This window comes from Anser anser, assembly GCF_964211835.1.
Source record: "Anser anser genome assembly, chromosome: W".
NCBI lineage: Eukaryota > Metazoa > Chordata > Aves > Anseriformes > Anatidae > Anser > Anser anser.
In genome coordinates this window covers 6,523,319-6,549,519 of record NC_139731.1, presented here as the reverse complement: position 1 = coordinate 6,549,519, position 26,201 = coordinate 6,523,319, and the positions used below count along the sequence as shown (strand labels likewise).

Sequence of the window (26,201 nt, the reverse complement as noted above, 5' to 3'; positions counted from 1 at the left end):
ATTTAAGAATTTGAAGAATATGAAGAATGTGATGACTTTGAAGAAGAAGAATTTGAAGAATTTGAAAAAGACTTTGAAGAAGACGTAGATTTTGAAGAAGAATTTAAAGAATTTGAAGAATTTGAAGAATTTGAAGAAGAAGAAGAGGATGATGATTAAGAACAAGAAGAATAATTTGAGGAGGAATTTGAAGAATGGAAGAATTTGATGAAGAATTTGAAGAATTTGAAGTAGAAAAAGTAGAAGAAGAAGAATAGGAAGAAGATGAAGAGGAACAGGAAGATTAATTTGAAGAATTTGAAAAACGTGATGAATTTGGTGAATTTGAAGAATTTTATGAATTTGATGAATTTAAGAATTTGAAGAATTTGAAGAATGTGACGAATTTGAAGAAGAACAATTTGAAGAAGAACAATTTGAAGAATTTGAAGAAGAATTTGAAGAAGACGTAGATTTTGAAAAAGAATTTAAAGAATTTGAAGAATTTGAAGAAGAAGAAGAAGAAGAAGAGGATGATGATTAAGAACAAGAAGAATAATTTGAGGAAGAATTTGAAGAATGGAAGAATTTGATGAAGAATTTGAAGAATTTGAAGAAGAAGAAGAAGAAGGTGAATTTGAGGAAGAATTTGACGAACTTAACGAATTTGAATAATTTGATGAATTTGGAGAATTAGAAGGGTTTGAGGAAGAATTTGAAGAATTTGAAGAAGAAAAAGTAGAAGAAGAAGAAGAAGAGGAAGAAGATGAAGAGGAAAAGGAAGATTAATTTGAAGAATTTGAAGAATGTGATGAATTTCGTGAATTTGAAGAATTTTATGAATTTGATGATATAAGAATTTGAAAAATATGAAGAGTTTGATGAATTTCAAGAAGAATATGACGACTTTGAAGAAGCAGAAGAATTTGAAGAAGAAGAAGAAGAATTTGAAGAAGAACAATTTGAAGAATTTGAAGAAGAATTTGAAGAAGAATTTGAAGAAGACGTAGATTTTGAAGAAGAATTTAAAGAATTTGAAGAATTTGAAGAAGAAGAAGAAGAAGAAGAAGAGGGTGATGATTAAGAACAAGAAGAATAATTTGAGGAGGAATTTGCAGAATGGAAGAATTTGATGAAGAATTTGAAGAATTTGAAGAAGAAGAAGAGGATGATGATTAAGAACAAGAAGAATAATATGAGGAGGAATTTGAAGAATGGAAGAATTTGATGAAGAATTTGAAGAATTTGAAGAAGAAGAAGAAGAAGAAGAAGAAGAAGAGGATGATGATTAAGAACAAGAAGAATAATTTGAGGAGTAATTTGAAGAATGGAAGAATTTGATGAAGAATTTGAAGAATTTGAAGAATTTGAAGAAGGTGAAGAAGATGAATTTGAGGAAGAATTTGACGAACTTGACGAATTTGAATAATTTGATGAATTTGGGGAATTAGAAGGGTTTGAGGAAGAATTTGAAGAATTTGAAGAAGAAGAAAAAGTAGAAGAAGAAGAAGAAGAGGAAGAAGATGAAGAGGAAAAGGAATATTAACTTGTAGAATTTGAAGAATGTGATGAATTTGGTGAATTTGAAGAATTCTATGAATTTGATTATTTAAGAATTTGAAGAATATGAAGAATTTGATGAATTTCAAGAAGAATTTGACGAATTTGAAGAAGAAGAAGAATTGGAAGAAGAATTTGAAGAAGAATTTGAAGAAGAAGACGTAGATTTTGAAGAAGAATTTAAAGAATTTGAAGAATTTGAAGAATTTGAAGAATTTGAAGAATTTGAAGAATTTGAAGAATTTGCAGAAGGTGAAGAAAATGAATTTGAGGAAGAATTTGACGGACTTGACGAATTTGAATAATTTGATGAATTTGGGGAATTAGAAGGGTTTGAGGAAGAATTTGAAGAATTTGAAGACGAAAAAGTAGAAAAAGAAGAAGAGGAAGAAGATGAAGAGGAAAAGGAAGATTAATTTGAAGAATTTGAAGAATGTGATGAATTTGGTGAATTTGAAGAATTTTATGAATTTGATTATTTAAGAATTTGAAAAATATGAAGTTTGATGATTTCAAGAAAAATATGACGACTTTGAAGAAGCAGAAGAATTTGAAGAAGAAGAAGAATTTGAAGAAGAACAATTTGAAGAATTTGAAGAAGAATTTGAAGAAGACGTAGATTTTGAAGAAGAATTTAAAGAATTTGAAGAATTTGAAGAATTTGAAGAAGAAGAAGAAGAGGGTGATGATTAAGAACAAGAAGAATAATTTGAGGAGGAATTTGAAGAATGGAAGAATTTGATGAAGAATTTGAAGAATTTGAAGAAGAAAAAGTAGAAGAAGAAGAAGAGGAAGAAGATGAAGAGGAAAAGGAAGATTAATTTGAAGAATTTGAAGAATGTGATGAATTTGGTGAATTTGAAGAATTTTATGAATTTGATGATTTAAGAATTTGAAAAATATGAAGACTGATGAATTTCAAGAAGAATATGACGAATTTGAAGAAGCAGAAGAATTTGAAGAAGAAGAAGAAGAAGAATTTGAAGAAGAACAATTTGAGGAAGAAGATGAAGAGGAACAGGAAGATTAATTTGAAGAATTTGAAGAATGTGATGAATTTGGTGAATTTGAAGAATTTTATGAATTTGATGAATTTAAGAATTTGAAGAATATGAAGAATGTGACGAATTTGAAGAAGAAGAATTTGAAGAAGAACAATTGGAAGAATTTGAAGAAGAATTTGAAGAAGAAGAGGTAGATTTTGAAGAAGAATTTAAAGAATTTGTAGAATTTGAAGAATTTGAAGAAGAAGAAGAAGAGGGTGATGATTAAGAATAAGAAGAATAATTTGAGGAGGAATTTGCAGAATGGAAGAATTAAATGAAGAATTTGAAGAATTTGAAGAAGAAGAAGAAGAGGGTGATGATTAAGAACAAGAAGAATAATTTGAGGAGGAATTTGAAGAATGGAAGAATTTGATGAAGAATTTGAAGAATTTGAAGAAGAAGAAGAAGAAGATGATGATTAAGAACAAGAAGAACAATTTGAGGAGGAATTTGAAGAATGGAAGAATTTGATGAAGAATTTGAAGAATTTGAAGTATTTGAAGAAGAAGAAAAGGAAGATGAATTTGAGGAAGAATTTGACGAACTTGACGAATTTGAATAATTTGATGAATTTGGGGAATTAGAAGGGTTTGAGGAAGAATTTGAAGAATTTGAAGAAGAAAAAGTAGAAGAAGAAGAAGAAGAGGAAGAAGATGAAGAGGAAAAGGAATATTAACTTGTAGAATTTGAAGAATGTGATGAATTTGGTGAATTTGAAGAATTTTATGAATTTGATGAATTCAAGAATTTGAAGAATATGAAGAATTTGATGAATTTCAAGAAGAATTTGACGAATTTGAAGAAGCAGAAGAATTTGAAGAAGAATTTGAAGAAGAATTTGAAGAAGAAGACGTAGATTTTGAAGAAGAATTTAAAGAATTTGAAGAATTTGAAGAATTTGAAGAAGGTGAAGAAGGTGAAGAAGATGAATTTGAGGAAGAATTTGACGGACTTGACGAATTTGAATAATTTGATGAATTTGGGGAATTAGAGGGTTTGAGGAAGAATTTGAAGAATTTGAAGACGAAAAAGTAGAAAAAGAAGAAGAAGAGGAAGAAGATGAAGAGGAAAAGGAAGATTAATTTGAAGAATTTGAAGAATGTGATGAATTTGGTGAATTTGAAGAATTTTATGAATTTGATGAATTTAAGAATTTGAAGAATATGAAGAATGTGACGAATTTCAAGAAGAATTTGACGAATTTCATGAATCCGAAGTATTTGAAGAAGAAGGAGAAGAAGAAGAAGAATTTGAAGAAGAACAATTTGAAGAATTTGAAGAAGACGACGTAGATTTTGAAGAAGAATTTAAAGAATTTGAAGAATTTGAAGAATTTGAAGAAGAAGAAGAGGATGATGATTAAGAACAAGAAGAATAATTTGAGGAGGAATTTGAAGAATGGAAGAATTTGATGAAGAATTTGAAGAATTTGAAGTAGAAAAAGTAGAAGAAGAAGAGGAAGAAGATGAAGAGGAAAAGGAAGATTAATTTGAAGAATTTGAAGAATGTGATGAATTTGGTGCATTTGAAGAATTTTATGAATTTGATGATTTAAGAATTTGAAAAATATGAAGAATTTGATGAATTTCAAGAAGAATATGACGAATTTGAAAAAGCAGAAGAATTTGAAGAAGAATTTGAAGAAGAGGAATTTGAAGAAGAACAATTTGAAGAATTTGAAGAAGAATTTGAAGAAGACGTAGATTTTGAAGAAGAATTTAAAGAATTTGAAGAATTTGAAGAATTTGAAGAAGAAGAAGAAGAGGGTGATGATTAAGAACAAGAAGAATAATTTGAGGAGGAATTTGAAGAATGGAAGAATTTGATGAAGAATTTGAAGAATTTGAAGAAGAAAAAGTAGAAGAAGAAGAAGAGGAAGAAGATGAAGAGGAAAAGGAAGATTAATTTGAAGAATTTGAAGAATGTGATGAATTTGGTGAATTTGAAGATTTTTATGAATTTGATGAATTTAAGAATTTGAAGAATATGAAGAATGTGATGAATTTCAAGAAGAATTTGACGAATTTCAAGAAGCCGAAGTATTTGAAGAAGAAGAAGAAGAAGAAGAAGAAGAATTTGAAGAAGAACAATTTGAAGAATTTGAAGAAGACGACGTAGATTTTGAAGAAGAATTTAAAGAATTTGAAGAATTTGAAGAATTTGAAGAAGAAGAAGAGGATGATGATTAAGAACAAGAAGAATAATTTGAGGAGGAATTTGAAGAATGAAAGAATTAAATGAAGAATTTGAAGAATTTGAAGAATTTGAAGAAGGTGAAGAAGATGAATTTGAGGAAGAATTTGACGAACTTGACGAATGTGAATAATTTGATGAATCTGGGGAATTAGAAGGGTTTGAGGAAGAATTTGAAGAATTTGAAGAAGAAAAAGTAGAAGAAGAAGAAGAAGAGGAAGAAGATGAAGAGAAAAAGGAAGATTAATTTGAAGAATTTGAAGAATGTGATGAATTTGGTGAATTTGAAGAATGTTAAGAATTTGATGAATTTAAGAATTTGAAGAATATGAAGAATTTGATGATTTTGAAGAAGAATTTGACGAATTTGAAGAAGCAGAAGAATTTGAAGAAGAATTTGAAGAAGAACAATTAAAAGAATTTGAAGAAGAATTTGAAGAAGAAGAGGTAGATTTTGAAGAAGAATTTAAAGAATTTGAAGAATTTGAATATTTGAAGAAGAAGAAGAAGAGGATGATGATTAAGAACAAGAAGAATAATTTGAGGAGGAATTTGAAGAATGGAAGAATTTGATGAAGAATTTGAAGAATTTGAAGAAGAAAAAGTAGATGAAGAAGAAGAGGAAGAAGATGAAGAGGAAAAGGAAGATTAATTTGAAGAATTTGAAGAATGTGATGAATTTGGTGAATTTGAAGAATTTTATGAATTTGATGATTTAAGAATTTGAAAAATATGAAGAATTTGATGAATTTCGAGAAGAATTTGACGAATTTGAAGAAGAATTTGAAGAAGACGTAGATTTTGAAGAAGAATTTAAAGAAGAAGAAGAATTTGAAGAAGAATTTGAAGAAGAACAATTGGAAGAATTTGAAGAAGAATTTGAAGAAGAAGAGGTAGATTTTGAAGAAGAATTTAAAGAATTTGTAGAATTTGAAGAATTTGAAGAAGAAGAAGAGGATGATGATTAAGAACAAGAAGAATAATTTGAGGAGGAATTTGAAGAATGGAAGAATTTGATGAAGAATTTGAAGAATTTGAAGAATTTGAGGAAGGTGAAGAAGATGAATTTGAGGAAGAATTTGACGGACTTGACGAATTTGAATAATTTGATGAATTTGGGGAATTGGGTTTGAGGAAGAATATGAAGAATTTGAAGAAGAAAAAGTAGAAGAAGAAGAAGAAGAGGAAGAAGATGAAGAGGAAAAGGAAGATTAATTTGAAGAATTTGAAGAATGTGATGAATTTGGTGAATTTGAAGAATTTTATGAATTTGATGAATTCAAGAATTTGAAGAACAATATGAAGAATTTGAAGAAGAATTTGAAGAAGAAGAATGGGAAGAAGAAAATTTTGAAGAAGACGTCAAATAAGAATTTGAAGAATTTTTAGAATTTGATGAAGAATATATAGAAGAATATGAAGAATTTGAAGAAGAATTTGAAGAATTTGAAGAATTTGTAGAAGAAGAAGAAGAACAACAACAATTTGAAGAAGAAGAATTTGAAGAATTGGAAGAAGAAGAATAGGAAGAATTTGAAGAATTTGAAGAAGTAGAATATGAAGAATTTGAAGATGAATTTGAATAATTTGACGAATTTGAAGAAGAAGAAGAAGAACAATTTGAAGAAGAAGAATTTGAAGAGTTTGATGAAGAAGAAGTAGTTGAAGAAGATGAATTTGAGGAAGAATTTGAAACAGCTTGACGAATCTGAATAATTGATGAATTTGGTGAATTTGAAGAGTTTGAGGAAGAATTTGAAATAGAAGAATTTGAAGAAGAAGGAGAAGAAGAAGAGGATGATTAAGCGAAGAAAGAATTTGAAGAGGAATTTGAAGAATGTGATGAATTTGAAGAATTTGAAGAAGAAGAAGAAGAAGAAGAAGAAGAACAATTTGAAGAAGAACAATTTGAAGAAGAACAATTTGAAGAAGAACAATTTGAAGAAGAATATGAAGAATTTGAAGAATTTGAAGAACAGTTAGAAGAAGAAGAAGAAGAAGAAGAATTTGAAGAAGATTTTGAAGAAGACTGAAGAGTATGAAGAATTTGATGAAGAATATAAAGAAGAAAATGAAGAATTTGAAGAAGAATTTGAAGAAGAATTTGAAGAATTTGTAGAAGAAAAAGGATGAAATAGATGAATTTGAAGAATTTGAAGAATTTTAAGAATATGAAGACTTTGAAGAAGAAGAACAACAATTTGAAGAAGAAGAATTTGAAGAATTTGAAGAAAAAGAAAAGGAAGATTTTGAAGAAGTATTTAAAGAAGACTTAAGAATTTGAAGAACTTGAGGAAGAAGAAGAAGAAGAAGAAGAAGAAGAAGAAGAAGAAGAAGAAGAAGAAGAAGAAGAAGAAGAAGAAGAGGAGGAGGAAGAGGAAGAGGATGATGATTAAGAACAAGAATAATCTGAAGAGGAATTTGAAGAATAGAAGGAAGAACAAGAGGAGAAGGAAGAGAAGGGGAAGAAGAAAATGAGAAGGAAGAAGAAGAAAAGAAGAAGGAAAAGGAGAAGGGGAAGCAGAAGAGAAGAAAGAAGAAGAAGAGGTTAAAGAAGAGGAGAAGGAGGAATAAGAAGAGGAGAAAGAAGAGGAAAAGGGGAGGAAGAAGAAGAAGAGAAGGAGAAGAGGAGAAGGAAGATGAGAAGGGAAGAAGAAGAGGAGGAGTAGGAAGAGGAGAAGGGGAAATATATGAAGAGGAGAACTAAGAAGAAGAGGAGAAGGAAGGAGAAGAGAAGGAAGAGGAGAATAGGAAGGAGAAGAAGAGAAGAAGGAAGAAGAAGAACAGAAGGAAGAAGAGGAGAAGGAGGAGCAGAAGGGTAAGAAAAAGATGAGAAGGAAGAAGAAGAAAAGGAGTAGGAAGAGGAGAAGGGGAAATATATGAAGAGGACAACGAAAAAGAAGAGGAGAAGGAAGGAGAAGACAAGGAAGAGGAAAAGAAGAAAAAGAAGAAGAGAAGAAGGAAGAAGAAGAAGAAGAGGAGAATGAAGAGGAGAAGGAAGAAGAAGATGAGGAAAAGGAAAAGGAGAACAGGAGAGGAAGAAGAAGAGGGGAAGGAAGAAGAAGAAGGGGAAGTAGAAGAAGAGGAGAAGGAAGAAGAAGTGGAGGTTAAGGACGAGGAGAAGGAAGAATAAGAAGAGGAGAAGGAAGAGGAGAAGGGAAGAAGAAGAAGAAGAGGAGATGGAAGATGAAGAGGAGATGGAAGAGGAAAAGGGGAAGCAGAAGAAGAGGAGAAGGATAAGAACAAGAGGAGACTGAAGAAGAAGAAAAGGAATAGTAAGAGGAGAAAGGGGAGTAGAAGAAGAGGAGAAAGAAGAAGAAGAGGTTAAGGAAGAGGAAAAGGAAGAAGAAGAAGAAGAAGAGAAGGAACAGGAGAAAGGGAGGAAGAAGAAGAGGAGAAGGAAGAAGAGGAGAAAAGAGAGAGAAGGAAAGAAGAAGAAAAGGAGAAGGAAGTAGAGAAGGGAAGAAGAAGAGGAGAAGGACGATGAAGAAGAGGTGAAAAAAGAAGAAGAAGAAAAGGAAGAAGAAGAGTTTAAGGAAGAGGATAAGGAAGAAGAAGAGTTTAAGGAAGAAGAAGTGATTAAGAAAGAAAAGAAGAAGAGGAGAAGAAAGAGGAGAAGGGGAAGAAGAAGAAGAGGAGAAGGAAGAATAAGAAGAGGAGAAGGAAGAGGAGAAGGGGAGGAAGTAGAAGAGGAGAAGGAGAAGAGGAGAAGGAAGATGAGAAGGGAAGAAAAGAGGAGAATGAAGAGATGTGAAGAAGAAGAGGAGAAGGAAGATGAAGAGGAGAAGGAAGAGGAGAAGCGGAAGAAGGAGAGGAGAAGAAAGAAGAAAAAGAGGAGTAGGAAGAGGAGAAGGGGAAATATATGAAGAGGAGAACGAAGAAGAAGAAGAGAAGGAAGAAGAAGAAGAGAAAGAAGGAGAAGAAGAGAAGGAAGAGGAGAACAGGTAGAAGAATAAGAGAGGAAGGAAGAAGAAGAAGATAATGAAGAAGAGGAGAAGGAAGAGGAGAAGGGTAAGAAGAAGAAGAGAATGAAGAAGAAGAAAAGGAGTAGGAAGAGGAGAAAGGGGATGAAGTAGAGGAGAAGGAAGAAGAAGAATAGGACTAGGAAGAGGAGAAGAAAATAAGAAGAAGAGAAATAAGACGATAAGGGAAAGAAGAAGAGGAAGAAGAAGAAGAAGGGAATGAAGAAGAAGAGAAGGAAGAGGAGAAGGGGAAGAAGAGGGGAAGGAAGAAGAAGAAGAGGTTAAGGAAGAGGAGAAGAAGAAGAAGAGGAGAAGGAAGAGGAGAATTGGAAGAAGAAGAGAGGAAGGAAGAAGAAGAAGGGGAAGTAGAAGAAGAGGAGAAGGAAGAAGAAGTGGAGGTTAAGGACGAGGAGAAGGAAGAATAAGAAGAGGAGAAGGAAGAGGAGAAGGGAAGAAGAAGAAGAAGAGGAGATGGAAGATGAAGAGGAGATGGAAGAGGAAAAGGGGAAGCAGAAGAAGAGGAGAAGGATAAGAACAAGAGGAGACTGAAGAAGAAGAAAAGGAATAGTAAGAGGAGAAAGGGGAGTAGAAGAAGAGGAGAAAGAAGAAGAAGAGGTTAAGGAAGAGGAGAAGAAAGAATAAGAAGATGAGAAGTAAGAGGAGAAGGGGAAGAAGAAGAGGAGAAGGGGAAGAAGAAGCGGTTAAGGAAGAGGAGAAGGAAATATAAGAAGAGGAGAAGGGAAGGAAGAAGAAGTGGAGAATGAAGAAGAGGAGAAGGAAGAGCAGAAGGGAAGAAGAAGAGGAGGAGAAGGAAGGGGAGAAGGGAAGAAGAATAAGAAAAGAAGGAAGAAGAAGATGCCAAGGAAGAGAAGAAGGAAGAAGAAGAAGAGGAGAAGGAAGAGGAGAAGGGGAAGAAGAAGAGGAGAAGGAAGAAGAAGTAGATGATAAGGAAGAGCAACAAGAAGAGGAAGATGAAGAGAAGGAAGAGTAGGGAATAAGTAGAAGAGTAGAAGGAAGATGAAGAAGAGAAGGAAGAGGATAAGGGGAAGAAGAAGAGGAGAAGGAAGAAGAAGAAAAGTTTAAGGAAGAGGAGAAGGAAGAATATGAAGAGGAGAAGGAAGAGAAGAAGGGGAGGAAGAAGAAGAGGAGATGGAAGATTAAGAGGAGATGGAAGATGAAGAGGAGATGGAAGAGGAAAAGGGGAAGCAGAAGAAGAGGAGAAGGAAGAAGAAGAAAAGGAGTAGGAAGAGGAGAAAGGGGAAGTAGAAGAAGAGGAGAAAGAAGAAGAAGAGGTTAAGGAAGAGGAGAAGTAAATAAGAAGAGGAGGAGGAAGAGGAGAAGAGGAAGAAGAAGAGGACAAGGAAGAATAGAAGGCGAAGAAGAAGAGAGGAAGGAAGAAGAAGGGGAAGTAGAAGAAGAGGAGAAGGAAGAACAAGAGTTTAAGGAAGAGGAGAAGGAAGAAGAAGATGGGAAGGAAGAAGAAGAAGAGGTTAAGGAAGAGGAGAAAGAAGAAGAAGAGGAGAATGAAGAGGAGAAGGGGAACGAGAAGAGGAGACGGAAGAAGAAGAAGAGGTTAAGGAAGAGAAGAAGGAAGAAGAAGAAGAGAAGGAAGAAGAAGAAGAGAAAGAAGGAGAAGAAGAGAAGGAAGAGGAGAAGGGTAAGAAGAAGAAGAGAATGAAGAAGAAGAAAAGGAGTAGGAAGAGGAGAAAGGGGATGAAGAAAAGGAGAAGGAAGAAGAAGAATAGGAGTAGGAAGAGGAGAAGAAAGAATAAGAAGAAGAGAAATAAGAGGATAAGGGAAAGAAGAAGAGGAAGAAGAAGAAGAAGGGAATGAAGAAGAGGAGGAGAAGGAAGAGGAGAAGGGGAAGAAGAATAGAGGAAGGAAGAAGAAGAAGGGGAAGTAGAAGAAGAGGAGAAGGAAGAAGAAGAATTTAAGGAAGAGAAGAAGGAAGAAGAAGAGGGGAAGGAAGAAGAAGAAGAGTTTAAGGAAGAGGAGAAAAGAAGAAGAGGACAAGGAAGAGAATAAGGGGAAGAAGAAGAAGAGGAGGAGGAGGAAGAAGAAGTGGAGAGTGAACAAGATGAGAAGGAAGAGGAGAAAGGGAAGAAGAAGAGAGGAAGGAAGAAGAAGAAGGGGAAGTAGAATAGGAGGAGAAGGAAGAAAAAGAAGAGGAGTAGGAAGAGGAGAAGGGGAAGTAGAAGAAGAGGAGAGAAGAAGAAGAATAGGTTAAGGAAGAGGAGAAGGGTAATAAGAAGACTAGGAAGAAGAAGAAGGGAAGGAAGAAAAAGAAGAGTAGAAGGAAGAGGAGAAGGGGAAGAAGAAGAGGAGAAGGAAGAAGAAGTAGAGGTTAAGAAAGAGGAGAAAAAAAGAATAAGTAGAGGAGAAGGAAGAGGAGAAGTGTGATAAGAATTGGAGGAAGAAGAAGAAGGGAAAGAAGAAGAAGAAGAGGTGATTGAAGAGGAGAAGGGGAAGAAGAGGAGAGGAAGGAAGAAGAAGAAGGGGAAGTAGAAGAAGAGGAGAAGGAAGAAGAAGAGTTTAAGGAAGAGGAGAAGGAAGAAGAAGATGGGAAGGAAGAAGAAGAAGAGGTTAAGGAAGAGGAGAAGGAAGAAGAAGAAGAGGAGAAGGAAGAGGAGAAGGGAAGAAGAAGAAGGGGAGATGGAAGATGAAGAGGAGATGGAAGAGGAATAGGGAAGCAGAAGAAGAGGAGAAGGATAAGAACAAGAGGAGACTGAAGAAGAAGAAAAGGAATAGTAAGAGGAGAAAGGGGAAGTAGAAGAAGAGGAGAAAGAAGAAGAAGAGGTTAAGGAAGAGGAGAAGAAAGAATAAGAAGATGAAAAGTAAGAGGAGAAGTGGAAGAAGAAGAGGAGAAGGAAGAAGAAGAAGCGGTTAAGGAAGAGGAGAAGGAAATATAAGAAGAGGAGAAGGGAAGGAAGAAGAAGTGGAGAATGAAGAGTAGGGAATAAATAGAAGAGTAGAAGGAAGATGAAGAAGAGAAGGAAGAGGATAAGGGGAAGAAGAAGAGGAGAATGAAGATGAAGAAGTGGGTAAGGAAGAGGAGGAGCGTAAGAAGAAGAGGAAAAGGAAGAAGAAGAAAAGTTTAAGGAAGAGGAGAAGGAAGAATAAGAAGAGGAGAAGGAAGAGGAGAAGGGGAGGAAGAAGAAGAGGAGATGGAAGATAAAGAGGAGATGGAAGAGGAAAAGGGGAAGCAGAAGAAGAGGAGAAGGAAGAAGAAGAAAAGGAGTAGGAAGAGGAGAAAGGGGAAGTCGAAGAAGAGGAGAAAGAAGAAGAAGAGGTTAAGGAAGAGGAGAAGTAAATAAGAAGAGGAAGGAGGAAGAGGAGAAGAGGAAGAAGAAGAGGAGGAAGAAGAAGAGAAGGAAGAAGAAGAGGAGAAGGAAGAAGAGAAGGGGAAGAAGAAGAGAGGAAGGAAGAAGAAGGGGAAGTAGAAGAAGAGGAGAAGGAAGAAGAAGAGTGGAAGGAAGAGGAGAAGGAAGAAGAAGAGAGGAAGGAAGAAGAAGAAGAAGTTAAGGAAGAGGAGAAAGAAGAAGAAGAGGAGAATGAAGAGGAGAAGGGGAGCCAGAAGAGGAGACGGAAGAAGAAGAAGAGGTTAAGGAAGAGAAGAAGGAAGAAGAAGAAGAGGAGAAGGAAGAGGAGAAGTAAGAAGAAGAAGAGGAGAAGGAAGAGAAAGGAATACGAAGAAGGGGAGAAGGAAGATGAAGGAGAGAAGGAAGAGGAGAAGGGGAGGAAGACGAGGAGAAGGAAGAAGAAGAGGAGGTTAAGGAAGAGGAGAAGGAAAAGAAGAAGCGGAGAAGGAAGAGCAAAAGGGAAAAAGGAAGAGGAGAAGGGGAAGAAGAAGAGGAGAAGGAAGAGAAGAGGGAAGAAGAAGAAGATGAGGAGAAGGAAGAGGAGAAGGGAAGAAGAAGAGGAGAAGGAAGATGAAGAGGAGAAGGAAGAGGAGAAGGGAAGAAGAAGAGAAGGAAGGAAGAAGAAGAAGGGGAAGTAGAATAGGAGGAGAAGGAAGAAAAAGAAGAGGAGTAGGAAGAGGAGAAGGGGAAGTAGAAGAAGAGGAGAAAGAAGAAGAAGAATAGGTTAAGGAAGAGGAGAATGAAGAGAAGGGAATACGAAGAAGAGGAGAAGGAAGATGAAGAAGAGAAGAAGTAGAAGAGGGGAAGGAAGAGGAGAAGGGGAAGAAGTAGTGGAGAAGGAAGAAGAAGTAGATGGTAAGGAAGAGGAACAGAAAGAAGAAGAAGACGAGAAGGAAGAGAAGGGAATAAGAAGAAGAGGAGAAGGAAGATGAAGAAGAGAAGGGAGAGGATAAGGGGAAGAAGAAGAGGAGAAGGAAGAAGAAGAAGAGGGTAAGGAAGAGGAGAAGGGGAAATAGAAGAAGAGGAGAAGGAAGAAGAAGAGATTAAGGAAGAGGAGGACAAAGCTTAAGAAAAGGAGAAGGAAGACGATAAGGGAAAGAAGAAGAGGAAGAAGAAGAAGAAGGGAATGAAGAAGAAGAAGAAGAGGAGAAGGAAGAGGAGAAGGGAAAGAAGAAGAGAGGAAGGATGAAGAAGAAGGGGAGAAGAAAGAGGAGACGGGGAAGAAGAAGAGAGGAAGGAAGAAGAAGAAGAGGAAGTAGAATAAGAGGAGAAGGAAGAAAAAAGAGGAGTAGGAAGACGAGAAGGGGAAGTAGAAGAAGACGAGAAAGAAGAAGAAAAGGTTAAGGAAGAGGAGAAGAAAATAATAAGAGGAGGACGAAGAGGAGAAGAGGAAGAAGAAGAGGAGGAAGAAGAAGAAGGGAAGGAAGAAGTAGAAGAGGGGAAGGAAGAGGAGAAGGGGAAGAAGTAGTGGAGAAGGAAGAAGAAGGAGATGATAAGGAAGAGGAACAGAAAGAAGAAGAAGACGAGAAGGAAGAGAAGGGAATAAGAAGAAGAGGAGAAGGAAGATGAAGAAGAGAAGGAAGAGGATAAGGGGAAGAAGAAGAGGAGAAGGAAGAAGAAGAAGAGGGTAAGGAAGAGGAGAAGGGGAAATAGAGGAAGAGGAGAAGGAAGAAGTGGAGAAGGAAGAAGCAGAAGAGGAGAAGGAAGAGGAGAAGGCGAAGAAGAAGAGAAGGAAGAAGTAGATTTTAAGGAAGAGGAGAATAAGTAGAGGAGAAGGAAGAGGTTAAGGAGAGGAAGGAATAGTAAGAGGAGAAAGGGGAAGTAGAAGAAGAAGAGAAAGAAGAAGAAGAGGTTAAGGAAGAGGAGAAAAGAGAATAAGAAGAGGAGAAGGAAGAGGAGAAGGGGAAGAAGAAGAGAGGAAGGAAGAAGAAGAAGGGGAAGTATAATAAGAGGAGAAGGAAGAAAAATAAGAGGAGTAGGAAGAGGAGAAGGGGAAGTAGAAGAGGAGAAAGAAGAAGAAGAAGAGGAGAAGGAAGAGGAGAAGGGGAAGAAGAAGAGGAGAAGGAAGAAGAAGAAGAGGTTAAGGAAGAGGAGAAGGGGAAGAAGAAGAGGAGAAGGAAGAAGAAGAAGAGGTTAAGGAAGAGGAGAAGGGGAAGAAGAAGAGGAGAAGGAAGAAGAAGAAGAGGTTAAGGAAGAGGAGAAGGAAGAAGAAGAAGAGGAGAAGGAAGAGGAGAAGGGAATAGGAAGAGGAGAAGGAAGAGGAGAAGGGGAAGACTAACAGGAGAAGGAAGAGAAGGGAATACGAAGAAGAGGAGAAGGAAGATGAAGAAGAGAAGGAAGAGGAGAAGGGGAGGAAGAAGATTAGAAGGAAGAAGAAGAAAAGGAGAAGGAAGACGACAAGGGGAAGTAGAAGAAGACGAGAAGGAAGAAGAAGAGGAGGTTAAGGATGAGGAGAAGGAAAAGTAGAAGGAGCAGAGAAGGAAGAGGAAAAAGTGAAGAAGAATCGGTGAAGGAAGAAGAAGAAGAGAAGGAAGAAGAAGAAATGGAGAAGGAAGAGGAGAAGGGGAAGAAGAGGGGAAGGAAGAAGAAAAGGTTAAGGAAGAGGAGAAGGAAGAAGAAGAAGTAAGAGGAGACTGGGAAGTAGAAGAAGAGGAGAAGGAAGAAGAGGTGAACGAAGAGGAGAAGGGAAAAAGGAAGAGGAGAAGGGGAAGAAGAAGAGGAGAAGGAAGAATAAGAAGAGGAGAAGGAAGAGCAGAAGGGAAGAACAAGAAGAGAAGGAAGAGGAGAAGGGAAGAAGAATAAGAAAAGAAGGAAGAAGAAGATGTTAAGGAAGAGGTACGGAAAGAAGAAGAGGAGATGGAAGGGAACGGAATAAGAAGAGTAGAAGGAAGAGGAAGAAGAGAAGGAAGAGGATATGGGGAAGAAGAAAAGGAGAAGGAAGAAGAAGAGGATAAGGAAGAGGAAAAGGGGAAGTAGAAGAAGAGGAGAAGGAAGAAGAGGAGGTTATGGAAGAGGAGAAGGAAAAAGAAAAAGAGAAATAAGAAGAAGAGGAGGAGAAGGAAGAGGCGAAGGGGAAAAAGAAGAGGAGAAGGAAGAAGGAGAAGAGGTTAAGGAAGAGGAGAAGGAAGAATAAGAAGAGAAGGAATGACAGAATCACAGAATCACAGAATCGTCTAGGTTGGAAGAGACCTCCAAGATCATCTAGTCCAACCTCTGTCCTAACACTAACAAGTCCTACACTTAACCATATCACTAAGGGCTACATCTAAACGTCTTTTAAAGACCTCCAGGTATGGCGACTCAACCACCTCCCTGGGCAGTCCATTCCAATGCCTAACAACCCTTTCAGTAAAGAAGTTCTTCCTAATATCCAACCTAAACTTCCCCTGGCGCAACTTTAGCCCATTCCCCCTCGTCCTGTCACCAGGCGCGTGGGAGAATAGACCAACCCCTACCTCTCTACAGCCTCCTTTAAGGTACCTATAGAGAGCGATGAGGTCTCCCCTGAGCCTCCTCTTCTCCAGGCTGAACATTCCCAGCTCCCTCAGCCGCTCCTCGTAAGACTTGTTCTCCAGACCTCTCACCAGCTTCGTTGCCCTTCTCCGGACTCTCTCGAGCACGTCCATGTCCTTCCTGTAGCGAGGGGCCCAAAAATGAACACAGTACTCGAGGTGCGGCCTCACCAGAGCTGAGTACAGGGGCACAATCACCTCCCTAGACCTGCTGGCCACACTGCTTCTTATGCAAGCCAGGATGCTGTTGGCCTTCTTGGCCACCTGAGCACACTGCTGGCTCATATTCAGCCGACTATCAACCAGTACTCCCAGATCCATCTTTGCCAGGCAGCTTTCCAACCACTCATCTCCCAGCCTGTAGCGCTGCTTGGGGTTGTTACGCCCCAGATGCAGGACCCGGCACTTGGCCTTGTTGAACTTCATACAGCTGACCTCAGCCCATCGGTCCAGCCTATCCAGATCCTCCTGCAGAGCCTTCCTTCCCTCGAGCAGATCGACACATGCACCTAACTTGGTGTCATCTGCAAACTTACTGAGGGTGCACTCGATCTCCTCATCCAGGTCATCGATAAAGATATTGAAGAGGACTGGCCCCCGTACTGAGCCCTGGGGGACTCCACTAGTTACCGGCCTCCAACTGGATTTGGCTCCATTCACCACAACTCTTTGGGCCCGGCCATCCATCCAGTTTTTAACCCAACGAAGCGTACGCCAGTCCAAGCCACGAGCAGCCAGTTTCTTGAGGAGAATGTTGTGGGGAACGGTGTCAAAAGCCTTACTGAAGTCAAGGTAAAGCACATCCACAGCCTTCCCCTCATCCACCAAGCGCGTCACTTGGTCATAGAAGGAGATCAGGTTCGTCAAGCAGGACCTGCCTTTCATAAACCCATGCTGACTGGGCCTGATCGCCTGCTTGCCCTGCAAGTGCCGCGTGATGACACTCAAGATAATCTGCTCCATGAGCTTCCCTGGGACTGAGGTCAAGCTAACAGGCCTATAGTTCCCCAGGTCTACCCTCCGGCCCTTCTTGTAGATGGGCGTCACATTTGCTATCCGCCAGTCGACTGGGACCTCCCCTGATAGCCAGGAGTGCCGATAAATGATGGAAAGCGGCTTGGCCAGCTCCTCCGCCAGTTCGCTCAGTACCCTCGGGTGGATCCTATCCGGCCCAATCGACTTGCGCACATCCAAGTGCCGTAGCAGGTCACCAACAATTTCCTTGTGGATAGTGAGGGCCACATCCTGCTCCCCATCCCCTTCCACCAGCTCAGGGTACCAGGTATCCAGAGAACAACCGGTCTTGCCGCTAAAGACTGAGGCAAAGAAGGCATTGAGCACCTCAGCCTTTTCTGCATCCTTAGTAACTAAGTTTCCCCCCACATCCAGTAAAGGATGGAGATTCTCCTTAGTCCTTCTTTTTGTGGTGATGTTTTTGTAAAAACGTTTTTTGTTATCTTTAACGGCAGTAGCCAGATTGAGCTCCAGATGAGTTTTGGCCTTTCTAATTTTGTCCCTGCACAGCCTCGCAACATTCTTATAGTCCTCCTGAGTAGCCCGCCCTCTTTTCCAAAGATTATAAACCCTCCTTTTTCTCCTAAGCTCGAGCCACAACTCTCTGCTCAGCCAGGCCGGTCTAGTTCCGCGTCGGCTCGTCTTTGGGCACGTGGGGACAGACCGCTCCTGAGCCATTAAGATTTCCTTCTTAAGGAGTGCCCAGCCTTCCTGGACTCCTTTGCCCTTCAGAAACTCCTCCCAAGGGACTCTGCCAACCAGTGTCCTGAACAGCTCAAAGTCAGCCCTCCGGAAGTCCAAGACAGCGGTTTTACTGGTCCCCTTCCTGACTTCGCCAAGACTAGAGACCTGAACCATTTCGTGGTCACTCTGCCCAAGACAGTTCTCGAACACCACATCTCCCACCAGTCCGTCACTGTTTGTGAACAGAAGGTCTAGCGGGGCACCTCCCCTGGTAGGCTCTCTAACCAGCTGCGTCAGGAAGCTATCTTCCACGCTCTCCAGAAACCTCCTAGACTACTTTCTCTGGGCTGTGTTTTGCTTCCAGGATATGTCTGGGAAGTTGAAGTCCCCCACGAGAACAAGCGCTGACGATTTCGCAACTTCTGCCAGCTGCCTGTAGAACTCCTCATCCGTCTCCTCATCCTGGTTCAGTGGTCTATAACAGACCCCCCACCAGGATGATTGCCTTGTTGGCCTTCCCTCTGATCCTAACCCACAGGGACTCAACCTTATCATTCCCAGCCTCAAGTTCCTCAACATCTAAACACTCTCTAATATAGAGAGCCACACCACCACCCCTTCTGTGCTGCCTGTCCCTTCTGAAGACCCTATAGCCAGACATTGCAGCACTCCAGTCATGAGAGTGGTCCCACCATGTTTCCGTGATGGCAACCAAGTCATAGACTTCCTGCTGCAAGATGGCTTCCAGCTCCTCTTGTTTGTTGCCCATGCTGCGTGCATTAGTGTAGATGCACTTCATTTGGGCCATTGCCTTTTTCCCCGGCTTTGCCATTGTTCCCCCCGGCACAGCTCCAACAGGCCTTCTTTCAGCCCCATCCCCCTTCTTTCCTAGTTTAAAGCCCTCTCAACGAGCCCTGCTAGCTCCGGGACTAGGATCCGTTTTCCCCTTAGAAATAGAGACCGGTCTGCGGACATCAGGCCGGGTGCCGAGTAAAGCGCCCCATGGTCAAAAAAAACAAAATTTCTGTGTTGGCACCAGAAGAGGAGACTGGGAAGTAGAAGAAGAGGAAAAGGAAGAAGAAGAAGACGTTAAGGAAGAGCAGAAGGAAGTATAAGAAGACGAGAAGGAAGAAGAGAAAGGGAGGAAGCAGAAGAGGAGAATGAAGAAGAGGAGAAGGAAGAAGAAGTAGATGATAAGGAAGAAGAACAGAAAGAAGAAGAAGAGGAGAAGGAAGAGAAGGGAATAAGAAGAAGAGGAGAAGGAAGATGAAGAAGAGAAGGAAGAGGATAAGGGGAAGAAGAAGAGGAGAAGGAAGAAGAAGAGGGTAAGGAAGAGGAGAAGATGAAGAAGAGGGGAATAGGAAGAAGAAGAAGAGAAGAAGGAAGAAGAAGAGGAGAAGGAAGAAGTGGAGAAGGATAAGGAGAAGGGTAAGAAGAAGAGGAGAATGAAGAAGAAGAAAAGGATTGGGAAGAGGAGAAAGGGGAAGTAGAAGAAGAGGGGAAGGAAGAAGAAGAGGAGAAGGGGAAGAAGAAGAGGGGAAGGAACAAGAAGAGGTTAAGGAAGATGAGAAGGAAGAATAAGAAGAGGAGAAATAAGAGGGGAAGGGAAAGAAGAAGAGGAAGAGAAGAAGAAGGGAATGAAGAACAAGAAGAGGAGAAGGAAAAGGAGAAGGGGAAGAAGAAGAGAGGAAGGAAGAAGAAGAAGGGGAAGTAGAAGAAGAGGAGAGGGAAGAAAAAGAAGAGGAGTAGGAAGAGGAGAATGGGTGGTAGAAGAAGAGGAGAAAGAAGAAGAAAAAGAGGTTAAGGAAAAGGAGGAGAAAGAAGAAGAAGAGGAGATGGAAGAGGAGAAGAGGAAGAAGAAGAGAGTAAGGAAGAAGAAGAAGGGAAGGAGAAGAACAGGAGAAGGAAGAAGAAGAGGGGAAGGAAGAAGAAGAGGTTAAGGAAGAGGAGAAGGAAGAAGAAGAAAAGGAGAAGTAAGAGGAGAAGGGGAAGAAGAAGAGGAGAAGGAAGACGAAGAGGAGGTTAAGGAAGAGGAGAAGGAAAAGAAGAAGAGAAGGAAGAGAAGGGAATACGAAGAAGAGGAGAAGGAAGATGAAGAAGAGAAGGAAGAGGAGAAGGGGAGGAAGAAGAGGCAAGGAAGAAGAAGAAAAGGAGAAGGAAGAGGAGAAGGGGAAGTAGAAGACGAGGAGAAGGAAGAAGAAGAGTTTAAGGAGGAGGAGAAGGAAGAATAAGAAGAGGAGAAGGAAGAGGAAAAGGGGAAGAAGAAGAGGGGAAAAAAGAAGAAGAGGTTAAGGGAGAGGAGAAAGAAGAAGAAGAGCAGAAGGACGAGGAGAACGGGAAGAAGAAGAGGAGAAGGAAGAAGAAGAAGAAGAGGAGAAGGAAGAGGAGAAGGGGAATAAGAAGTGGAGAAGGAAGACAAGAAGGGGAAGAATAACAGGAGAAGGAAGAGAAGGGAATACGAAGAAGAGAAGGAATAAGAAGACGAGAAAGAAGAGGAGAAGGGGAGGAAGAAGAGAGGAAGGAAGAAGACGACGAAGGAAGAACAAGAGGAGAAGGAAGAAGAAGTAGAGGTAAAGGAAGAGGAGAAGGAAGAATAAGAAGAGGAGAAGGAAGAGGAGAAGGGGAGTAACTAGAAGAGGAGAAGGAGAAGAGGAGAAGGAAGAGGAGAAGGGTAATAAGAGGAGGAAGAAGAAGAAGGGAAGAAAGAAGAAGAAGAGGAGAAGTAAGAGGAGAAGGGGAAGAAGAAGAGAGGAAGGAAGAAGAAGGGGGAGTAGAAGAAGAGGAGAAGGAAGAAGAGTTTAAGGAAGAGGAGAAGGAAGAAGAAGAGGAGAAGGAAGAGGAGAAGGGGAAGAAGAAGAAGAGGAGAAGGAAGAATAAGAAGAGGAGAAGGAAGAGGAGAAGGGGAGGAAGTAGAAGAGGAGAAGGAGAAGAGGAGAAGGAAGATGAGAAGGGAAGAACAAAGAGGAGAAGGAAGAGGAGATGGGAACCAGAAGAGGAGAAGGAAGAAGAAGAACAAGAGAAGGAAGAGGAGAAGGAAGAAGAAGAACAAGAGAAGGAAGAGGAGAAGGAAGAAGAACAAGAGAAGGAAGAGAAAGGAATACAAAGAAGAGGAGAAGGAAGATGAAGACGAGAAGGAAGAGGAGAAGGGGAGGAAGAAAAGGAGAAGGAAGAAGAAGAAAAGGAGAAGGAAGAGGACAAGGGGAGGTAGAAGTAGACGAGAAGGAAGAAAAAGAGGAGGTTAAGGAAGAGGAAAACGAAAAGAAGGAGCAGAGAAGGAAGAGGAAAAAGGGAAGAAGAAGAGGAGAAGGAAGAAGAAGAAGAGGAGAAGGAAGAGGAGAAGGGGAAGAAGAAGAGAGGAAGGAAGAAAAAGAAGGGGAGGTAGAAGAAGCGGAGAAAAGAAGAAAAAGAGGTTAAGGAAGAGGAGAAGAAAGAAGAAGAAGAGATGGAAGAGGAGAAGAGGAAGAAGAGAGTAAGGAAGAAGAAGAAGGGGAAGTAGAAGAAGAGGAGAAGGAAGAAGAAGAGTTTAAGGAAGAGGAGAAGGAAAAGAAGAAGAAGCAGAGAAGGAAGATGAAAAAGGGAAGAAGAAGAGGAGAAGCAAGAAGAAGAAGAGAAGGAAGAAGAAGGTGAAGGGAATGAAGAGGAGAATGGGAAGAAGAAGAGGAGAAGGAAGAATAAGAAGAGAAGAAGGGGAAGAAGAGGAGAAGGAAGGTGAAGAAGAGAAGGAAGAGGAGAAGGGGAGGAAGAAGAGGAGAAGGAATTATAAGAAGAGGTTAAGAAAGAGGAGAAGGAAGTATAAGAACAAGAGAAGGAAGAGGAGAAGGGGAGAAAGAAGAAGAAGAGAATGAAGAAGACGGGAAGGAAGAGCAGAATGGAAGTAGAAGAAGAGGAGAAGGAAGAGGAGAAGGGAAGAAGAATAAGAAAAGAAGGAAGAAGAAGAAGGTGTTAAGGAAGAGGAACAGAAAGAAGAAGAAGAGGAGAAGGAAGAGAAGGGAATACAAAGAAGAGGAGAAGATGAAGAAGAGAATGAAGTGGATATGAGGAAGAAGAAGAGGAGTAGGAAGAAGAAGAGGCGGATAAGGAAGAGGAGAAGTAAAAGAAGAAGCAGCTTAGAAGGAAGAGGAAAAAGGGAAGAAGAAGAGGAGAAGGAAGAAGTAGAGAAGGAAGAAGAAGAAGGGAATGAAGAGAAGAAGGGGATGAAGAAGAGGAAAAGGAATTATAAGAAGAGGTTAAGAAAGAGGAGAAGGAAGTATAAGAACAAGAGAAGGAAGAGGAGAAGGGGAGAAAGAAGAAGAAGAGAATGAAGAAGATGGGAAGGAAGAGCAGAATGGAAGTAGAAGACGAGGAGAAGGAAGAGGAGAAGGGAAGAAGAATAAGAAAAGAAGGAAGAAGAAGAAGGTGTTAAGGAAGAGGAACAGAAAGAAGAAGAAGAGGAGAAGGAAGAGAAGGGAATACGAAGAAGAGGAGAAGGAAGAAGAAGAAGAGGAGAAGGAAGATGAAGAAGACGGTGAGGAAGAGGAGAAGGGGAGTAGAAGAAGAGGAGAAGGAAGAAGAAGTGGAGAAGGAAGAGGAGAAGGGGAAGAAGAAGAGGAGAAGGAAGAAGAAGAAGAGGAGAAGGAACAGGAGCAGGGGAGAAGAAGAAGGGGAAAAGGTAGAAAAGCAGAGAAGAAGGAATAAGAAGAGGAGAAGGAAGAGGAGCAGGGGAGGAAGAAGAAGAGAAGGAAGGGGAGAAGGGGAAGTAGAAGTAGAGGAGGTTATGGAAGAGGAGAAGGAAGAAGAAGTGGAGAAGGAAGAGGAGAAGGAAGAAGAAGAGGAGAATGAAGAGTAGAAGAATAGGAGAAGGAAGAGGAGAAGGAAGAAGAAGAGGAAAAGGAAGAAGAAGAAGAGGAGAAGAAAGAGGAGAAGGGGAAGAAGAAGAGGATAAGGAAGAGGAGAAGAAAGAAGAAGAGGAGGAGAAGGAAGAAGAAGAAGATGTTAAGGAATAGGAGAAGGAAGAAGAGGACGAGGAGAAGGAAGACGAGAAGGGGAAGAAGAAGAAGAGATGGAAGAAGAAGAGGAGGTGAAGGAATAGGAGCAGGGGAAGACGAAGAAGAGGAGAAGGAAGAAGAAAAGGAGTAGAAGGAAGAAGAAGAAGAGGAGATGGAAGAAGAAAAGAAAGAGGAGAAGGGGAAGATGAGGAGAAGGAAGAAGAAGAGAACGAAGAGGAGAAGGGGAAAGAAGAAGAGGAGAAGGAAGAAGAAGAGAAGGAAGAGAAAGAAAAGAAGGAAGAATAAGAAGAGGAGAAGGAAGAAGAAGAGAAGGAAGAGGAGAATGGGAAGAAAAAGAACAGGAGAAGGAAGAGGAGAAGGTGGTAGAAGAAAAGGTAGAGGAAAAAGATGAGAAGGAAGAGGAGAAGTAAGAGGAAGAAGCGAAGAAGGAATAAGAAGGTGAAGGAGGAGAAGGGGAAGAGACGTATAGGAGAGGGAAGAAGAAGAAGGGAAGAGAGAAGAAGAAGAAGAGGACAAGGAAGACGAAGAGGAGGAGAAGGAAGAGGCGAAGGGGAAGAAGAAGAGGAGAAGGAAGAAGAAGAAGAGGAGAAGGAAGAGGAGAAGGAAGAAGAAGAAGAGGAGAAGGAAGAGGAGAAGGGAATAGGAAGAGGAGAAGGAAGAGGAGAAGGGGAAGACTAACAGGAGAAGGAAGAGGAGAAGGGGAAGAAGAAGAGGAGAAGGAAGAAGAAGAGGAGAAGGAAGAGGAGAATGGAAAGAAGAAGAGGATGAGATGGAAGAGGAGAAGGGGAGTTGAAGAATGGGAAAAGGAGAAGAAGAGGAGGAGAAGGAAGAGGAGAAGGAAGAAGAAGAGGAGAAGGAAGAGAGGGGAAGAAGCAGAAGAGAAGAAGGAAGAAGAGGAGGAGGAGAAAAAACAGGAGAAGGGGAAGAAGAAGAAGAGGAGAAGGAAAAAGAAGAAGAGAAGGAAGTTGAGAAGGGGAAGAACAAGAAGTGAAAGAAGAAGAAGAAGAGGAGAAGGAAGAGGAGAAGGGGAAGAAGAAGAAGAGGAAAAGGAAGGAGAAGAAGAGGAGAAAAAAGAGGAGATGGAAAACGAAGAAGAGGAGAAGGAAGAAGAAGAGGAGAAGGGGAAGAAGTAGTAGTGGAGAAGGCAGAAGTATAGGTGTAGAAGGAAGGCGAGGAAGAGGAGAAGGGGAAGAAGAATAAAAGGCAAAGGAAGAAGAGGAGGAGAAGGAAGATGAGAAGGGGAAGTAGAAGTGGAGGAGAAGGACGAAGAAGAAAAGGGGCAGGAATAAAATTAGGAGGAGAATGAAGATAAAGAAGAGAAGGAAGAGGAGAAAAGGAGAAGTAGAAGAGGAGGAGGAGGAGAAGTGGAGAAGGAAGATGAAGTGAAGGAAGAGGAGAAGGGGAAGAAGAAGAAGAGGAGAAGGAAGAAGAACAGGAGAAGAAAGAGGAGAAGTTGAAGAAAAAAAGAGGAGAAGGTAGAAGAAGAGAAGGAAGAGGAGATGAGGAAGAAGAAGACGAGGAGAAGGCAGAAGAAGAAAAGGAAGACGAGAAGGGGACGGAAGAAGAGGCGAAGGAAGAAGAAGAGCAGAAGGGGAAGATGAAGAGGAGTAGAAGGAAGAAGAATAGGAGTAGAAGGAAAAAAGAAGTGTATTAGGGGAAGAAGAAAAGAATGAAGAAGAAGAGGAGTAGAAGGAAGAAGAGGAGAAGGGGAAAAAGAGGAAGAGGAGAAGGAAGAAGAAGAAGAGGAGAAAGAAGAGGACCAGGGGAGGAAGACGAAGAGAAAGAAGAAGGACAGGTGTTGAAGGAAAAGAAGAAGCGGAGAAGGGGAAGAAGAAGAAGAGGAGAAGGAAGAAGAAGAGGACAAGGAAGAGGTGAAGGGGAAGAAGAAAACGAGGAGAAGGAAGAAAAAGAGGAAAAGGAAGAGGAGAAGGGGAATAAGAAGAAGAGGAGAAGGGGAATAAGAAGAAGAGTAGAAAGAAGAAGAAGAAGACGACGACGACGAAGAAGAAGAAGAAGAAGAAGAAGAAGAAGAAGAAGAGGAGAAGGAAGAATAAGAGACGAAGGAAGAGGAGGATGGGAAGAAGAAGCAGAGACGAAGGAAGAAGAAGAGGCGAAGGAAAAAGAAGAAGATGAGAAGGGGAAGACGAAGAGGAGGAGAAGGAAGAAAAGAAAAGGAGAAGGAATAGGAGAAGTGGAAGAAGAAGAAGAGGAAAAGGAATAAGAAGAGAAGGAAGAGGAGAAGGGGAAGAAGAGGAGAAGAAGGAAGAAGAAGAAAAGGCGAAGGAAGAAGAAGAGGAGGAGAATGAAGGAAGGAGAAGAGGAGACAGGAAAGAAGAAGAAGAGGAGAAGGAAAGAGAAGAGGAAAATAAAGATGTAGAGGAGAAGAAGGAAGAGGAGAAGGGGAGAAGGAAGAAGAGGAGAAGGAAGAGGCTAAGGGGAGGAAGAAGAAGAAGAGGAGAAGGAAGAAGAAGCCGAGAAGGAAGAGGAGAAAGAGAAGAAAAAGAAAAGGAGAAGGAAGAGGAAGAAAAGGAAGAAGAAGAAGAGGAGAAGGAAGAGGAGAATGGGAAGAAGAAGAGGAGGAGAAGGAAGAAGAAGAAAAGGAAGAAGAAGAAGAGGAGAAGGAAGAGGAGAATGGGAAGGAGAAGAGCAGAAGAAGGAAGAAGAACAAGAGAATAAGGAAGATGAGAAGGGGAAGAAGAAGAAGAGCAGAAGGAGGAAAAGGAAAAGGAAGAGGAGAAGGGGAAGAATAAGACAAGAAGGAAGAAGAAAAGGAGAAGGGGAAGAAGAAGAAGTGGAGAAGGAAGAAGAAGAAGAGGAGGAAGAAGAAGAGGAGAAGGAAGAGGAGAAGGGGAAGAAGAAGAACATGAAAAGGAAGAAGTAGAGGAGGAGAAGGGAGAGGAGAAGGGGAAGAAGAAGAGGAGAAGGAAGAGGAGAAGTGGAAGAAGAAGAAGAGGAGAAGGAAGAAGAAGAACAGGAGAAGGAAGAGGTGAAGGGGATGAAGAAGAAGAGAAGGAATAATGAGAAGAGTAGAAAGAAAAGAAGAAGAGGAGGAAGAACAGGAGAAGTAAAAGAGGAGGAGGGAGAAGAAATAGAGATGAAAGAAAAGGACTAGAGGAGAAAGAAGAGAAGAAGAAGAAGAGGAGAAAGAAACTAGCACCTTTGAATATTGTATCGGACTTGCAATATGCTGTAAGTGTTGCTCAGCACATTGAGAGGGCTTATTTGAGACCCATCCCAAAGGAAAACTTGTTTCTAAAATTTATAGAGCTGTTATTTTTGGTAGTGCAGCGAGTGCACCTGTATTATATTATTCACATCCGGAGGCACACCATGCTATACGGTATTTTTACAGAGGGTAACGCACGCGCTGACCAGCTAACTAATATGACCCTGACTGCCCTGGTGCCTAAGGTGCTGGAGCAAGCACCGTTATCCCATGCCTTTTTCCATCAATCCACCAAAGTCTTGGCGAAACAATTCACTATATCGATCACTGATGCCAAATTGATTGTCCAAACATGTCCTGACTGTCAACAACGTTTCGACCCCGTCTTTAATGGTGAACCATAGAGGTCTATGGTCCTTACAGTTATGGCAGACCGACGTAACGCATATTCCAGAATTTGGTCGCTTGAAATATGTTCATTTATCGGTAGATACTTTCTCTCATGCTATTTGGGCGGCAGTTGCGGTGGGTGAAACTAGTCGCCATGTCCAGGCTCACTTCTGTGTTGCTTTCGTGGCGCTAGGCATCCCAAAGGAAATAAAACCTGACAATGGCCCTGCCTATGGTAGTCACTCCCTTCAAACCTTTTTTCAAATTTGGGGTATCCGACACATCACAGGCATTCCTCATTACCCCACGGGTCAAGCCATTGTTGAGCGCACACATCGCACCTTGAAAGCA

General features: G+C 40.4%; 1 pseudogene across 1 annotated transcript in view; it reads right to left on the bottom strand.

Moving 5' to 3' along the window:
* Positions 1–26,201, bottom strand: part of LOC310888710 (arrestin domain-containing protein 3-like) — a 494,161-nt pseudogene that overhangs the window by 34,466 nt on the left and 433,494 nt on the right. The window lies entirely within an intron of this gene.